Genomic DNA, 5,849 nt, shown 5'->3' with positions numbered 1-5,849 from the left:
GCCCACTAGTTTAATCTGGGCCCTTGGAAGATATAAGGCTAGATTTAGATAGGGGGGCAGCAAAAAGAAAAAGAGCACATGAGGGTTTGCAAGTCTAAGTGCACCCTCCCTGAAGTAATAAAAAAATCCTAGGAAATAAGATGGGTAGGTAGTGGGGTTGCAGAAGCATGATTTCTCTCATATCACTAGCCTAAGCAGAGGAAACACATGGTGGCCAGTGCAGATCTTCCTATTCAGCATTTTTGTGGCAGCAAAGTGAAGCATGTCTAATTTCCCAATCATTCCCTATCAAGCTTCTTTCTAACATCCCACTATCACCTTTGTTCATAGCAGAAATCAAACTCATTTGTTGATTCTTGTCATATACAAAAGCCACATTTCTTGTGTAAAAATCTTTTCATTTTGATCTACTCTCATAACTAAGTTTATTTCCGAAAAAACTTGGTGTCTACTACCTATCATCTATAACCCCTTCCCATATTAACTACTAACCATATTATTACTTAACTCCCTATGTTCCCCTTTTCCCTATCATTATATCACTATTGTATATAAAAAACCCCAAAATATGTATATACCCCTTCCCCTAGGCAATATAGCCTTATAGCTTCAAAGGTCGGAGCACAAAGAAGTTTAGCGCTAAGGCAAAAGCGCGCTAAATGGTCTATTTCGAGATTAAATCAACATCTGGTTGATTTAACAGCCCAAGCGTATTTTCACCAACGAATACATGAAAACCCATTTGTTCTAAAAACATTGCAAAACCTGCAAATCTGCCGTTATCCTAAGTTTTGTTCCTGGCGCGCCTTTCTAGAAATATCATTTGCTTATTCTTCGGGCCCCGCCGTATTGTCCGATCACATATGCTCCCCGTTGACCGTCGGATCTGGGCCCTCCCATCCGACGGCCCACATCAATATCGGACCGCCTCCTATGCCCGGACGATAGCGCCCGAAATCTGTCAGACCATGACGTCAGGGCAGTGGCGCGTGTCGCTCCCAGGTTGTATCGGGAGGCCGCCTGCCAAAACCGCTCCCGTACCATAAGCAGTCTGACGCAACCATTTACCGCTCTGCCAATTCCACCATACGTCACCCATGTGTCACCCATACGTCACTGCCACTTCGGCATCGCATCACCGCCCCATCCACCATCGCTCCAAGCTGTCCGCCATGTCACCTGTCCACGTGGAGCCACTCTCTGGCTGCCACGTCATCATACCGTACCCGACCCCACCCATGATGTCATCCGACAAAAACGCGCCAAAAGCCAAATTTTCACTATTTTACCCAAAAAACCTGTTTTTTCGCGTTATTTGCATTTTTCACTCACTGTACTCCTGCATGAGCGAGTACGTCGTTTACCTATCAACTTTGAAGACTGCCCCTTGCTGCTGGCGCCCCGAATTCACCTGCATTTCCACCATTGTGCCAAGTATACTAGGTATTTATCAGTTTCTCACCTCCGCGCCTGGTTTTTTTTACATAATTCACTAAAGAAGCTAAGAAAAGAAGAAAGAACAGTAAAAACCAAAAATCCTTATGAACCATTGGTCTTTCTCCACACTGTAAGCCCAATTTCTCTCACAGAAGTCCCCATTGTGCCAAATTTCCACAAATCCACAGTTTGTTTGCGCATTTGCAAACCTGAACCCCTGCTAGATGAATCCACTGGGAAAGTAAGTCCCAAGTCCCAGAATTTGCTCACTAAATCTATCCTAGGAGCATTTTAGCTCATTTTCACTCCAAGTTGCCTTTTTCCTTCGGCAAATTACCCTGCTCCTGCAAAATCCACTGCTCTGTATTGTTGTGCCCAAGAAAAAACTTCAAATTTCAGTTCCAAATTCAGGTGACCATGGAGACTCCAGTGGCATTGGACATTGCCCCATTAAATGCCCCACACAAGGACCTTGAATGGCTAGCCCTGGCAGACAGAGACTATCAGATGAAGGACACTGTAGAGCTATGTAACAAATATCATGTAGAAGCAGTTTGTGAGTTAAGGAAGAAGCACCAAGATGGTACAGACCTCCTGGGAATCTGGAAATCCAATTTGCCAATCTACTATCTCTCTCAGGTCAATGAGTTCCCACACTTGATCCACCAGTGTCGTTCAAACTATGACCCCACTCAAAGAGCTGTTCTCAGTCCTTTAGGCTCTGTCTTGTTCCATATTACTCCTGAAGCTATAAACCAAATGCTGCAGTTCCAACCTACAAAGCCACTGGTCCCTCTGTCCATGCAGCTTTTATTAGAGCAGGGTGCCAAGCTCTCCAATTCACAGATTACAAGAATTGGCCAATTATTCATGCTTCCAGATTACCAGCCCAAGCAACCTCCTCCTTATCTGCATGTCTGGTTTAATGACATAGGGAGACTATTAGTAGATATGATATCCTCCATTTTGGGGTTCAAAACCAGTGAGTTTATAGATGAGACAACATTGGTACTACTATCTATTTTTACCCCAGGACAGCCCCCTGCTGTCCAGTATGATTATGCTTCATTCATAGCCAACAAGATGCATGAACAGTTCATGGACTTGGAAAGAGAGAGGGTATTCAAATACTTCTCCTATATATATCATCTGATATTGTACAATCAACCTGATGCCTTTCATCTGTTTCTCAAGAAATTAGATGCAAAGGGAAATAGAAGGTCCGTAATGTTCTGGACTTCAGTCTGCCATCATATTCATTATTCACCATATACATACTATGAATTTATTGACTTATTCATTCACCCAGCCTTGTCACTGCTGCAAAGTTCACCTCCTCCTAGACTCACTGATGATATGCAGAAAATCCTTCAGTTGTACAAGAACTATAGCATAGGGGATTGGTACTTTTACCAACACCATACAGTGATCAGGATATATGGCTGTGAGTTAAAACCATACAGGCTGCCAAAGTATGTTCCCATGAGACTCTTTGCTCTAGAGTGCTTCAGGTAGTTCAGCAATGCAGATATGATCCACTTCCATAGCAAAAACAAGAAGGCACAACTAAAAATCAAGCATCAATTGGGTCCATTCATATTTAATAAGAGAGAAGAAGCTTGGGATAGAGCAGACCAAATGCTACAAGCCCTCCAACTCGAGACCAGTTTCTATTGGGCACCCTATGGCCCTAACCACTTCATAAGCCTCAGGAGAATCAAGCATAGGCTTGCCCCATATGACCATGTTAGCATTCCAGAGGTTGAAAAATATGCTAATCAAATAGATTGGAAAAAGGGCACATTAGTGGAAGAATATAGTGAGGAAGAAATAGCAGAGAAGAACATTAAAACTTTGGAAAAATCAGTTGACTTGGAGTATTTTGGACAGGTTTGCTCTCCAGCCCCTCGGCATCTTGGAGAGGCTACTTCTTCATCCACCATTCCTCAGCAACCTGCCAAAATAGCTAATCCACCAGCAAACATGACTAAAGGCAAGTCAGTATAGCAAGAAGAAGCACCTCCAAATGTGGAGCAGCAAGAAGGTACAGCTGAGGCTCCTCCCTCCACAGAACAACAAACACATGAACAAATTCCTCCCAGGCAGGAGGTGACAGTTGAGTCCTCTGTTTTGCAAACACCTGCCAATGAGGAAAGAACAAGAAAAAGGGATAGGCAAGAGGACACTCCTCCCACTACCTCTATGGACCAGCAAGGAGAAAAAAGACAGAGGTTGAACCCTTTTTCAGAGGAGGAAGTACCAGAGAGACCAATTGAGAATATGCCCTCTCCTAGCATTGAAACATCAGCTAGTTCCTTGCAGCAAGGACAGGATATCCCACATGGGGCAGAAGTGACCTCTTCAAGGCAAAAATCAAAGGCAGATTCCAGCATCAAACAGCAATTCATTGACATAAAGAAAATGAATGAGCCCCTTAGGCCTAAAATTTACAACCATCTCCTAAAAATGGCGCCAACTAATCAGCAGAGATTAATGTCTGCCTATGACATTCAGGAGCAAAAAATGGCTCTTAGTCATTTCAGGCCCACCATGCAGCAGCCTCAAACAGCTGCTGATTACATCAGAACAAATCTGGAAATCTTTGCCAGAGACATCCACCCCTTGGACCAGATTGAGCTACACAGACAAACGAGGGAAATGATATATTCCACACTGGCTGATAAGACCTTGTTGGCACACCAACTACAAAATTCTCTGCACAACACTGCTGCTCAGCTGGAATTGGAGAAGGCATCATCCCAGGCCAAGGACAACAGAATCAAGTCCTTGGAAGAGATCATCATAGAGTTGGGTCATGATCCAAAGGACCCCAAGGGTGTGCAAGCCTTACTGAAGAAAAGGGATGAAGATTTAGCAAGCCATGAGAAAGCAGATCAAGTTGCCAACTACCCTTCACCCTCAAACTGGAGAGATAGCAGAACAAAAGAAGGATCAGGATGTAATGACTCTACTCCTGAGTTTATATAAGAGGTTAATGGAAACAGAGAGTGCACTAGAGGTGGCACTAAAGTCAGGACAAAGTGAGGCACCCATGCAGCCAGCACAAACATCTGCATCTACTGAAGGGGTGCCACTTTCCACTACTATAGCAGGCCCTCCCACAGGACAGACATCAGAAGCAGGCCCTTCAACATCAGCACCAGCAACAGCACCAGATCAGGGACCAAGCCTAAGCATGCAGAAGATGATGAAAGAGATTGAAGCTTTAGAAGCACAGATGGCAGAATTTAATGAAACTAAAGAAAAATTGGCCACAGTCAATGAAAAATATGATAAGTCCAAGCAAAGTGTAGCTGAAAAAACAAGAGAGGTAAGAGCTCTTGAGAAGAAAATAAAGGAACTTGAGAAAGAACTCTCTCTTGACAAAGTGGTGGTTGAGATTAAGAAGATCCTATGGACCAGCATTGGTCAATCTATAACAGACCAATGGCAATATATAGAAACTATGCATGAGCATATGGATCTAATAAACAGAGCCCAAAAAGAAAATCAAAGAGCAAGATCATCTCTAGGCAATATGCCTGAAATAGCTAATAGGATGATCAATGTCCTGAATAACCGCACTGGCCCTCAGCTGGCAGCAATGGGTATCATTAACAGGACTGATACCATTTTACTTGTGAAGAGAGTGCTCACTCTAAAAAATCATGTGCAATCATTGGATAGAAGGTGCCAGGAGATGCAGACAGAGGTGAACAGGTTCATTGAGAAGATTACAACATTACATAACAGGGGCCTTCCCAGCTTAGTAACAAGTGCAGGAAGGTTACTATCTCATGAAAATTATGCTAAGAGGGTAGACACATATGCCACAAATCAAATCATTGCAGCATCAAGTACCTCAGAGGGATCAGGGCCTCCATCTGGGCAAAGTCTCTATGACCAAATAGAGAATTTATTTTTCATTGCACATGAGATCAGACATCTTTTTGAAGTGCCTCCAAACTACTACAAATATACTGAGGCAGATGAGACTCTAGGCATATTTTTGAGGCACCAATTGCCTACTCAGGAATGGTGGACAGGCATGATACAAACACTGCTGTAAAAAATTAATTGTTCACCATATTTTTGTATTTTCATCAGAAAGTCAGCAATTTCAGGAAGTTAATACATGTTTGCTATGACTGGGAAAGCAATTGAAAAGGCCAACTCAGCACTCCAGTTTGACCAGAAAAGCAGATGACTACAGATGCAGATGACAGGGCTGAGATAGCCGCACCTTGACAGAGCAATAAAGAGCGTATCACTCAGGATCAATGTAAAGCACCCAACCGACCCAGTGGCCTCCAAAAGTCAAAGAATTCCTGACAAAGCTAAAAAGGCATTCATTGTGTATTTAAAGTAGCAATAACTTTTGTATCGACTATTTTTGAAAGTTGGTAAACGCA

This window comes from Pinus tabuliformis, chromosome 9 (assembly GCF_031772625.1).
Source record: "Pinus tabuliformis cultivar Carrire ecotype Pingquan chromosome 9, CPIR1, whole genome shotgun sequence".
NCBI classification, from domain to species: Eukaryota; Viridiplantae; Streptophyta; class Pinopsida; order Pinales; family Pinaceae; genus Pinus; species Pinus tabuliformis.
The sequence above is the reverse complement of the archived record's forward strand: the minus strand, read 5'-3'. Positions refer to the sequence as shown.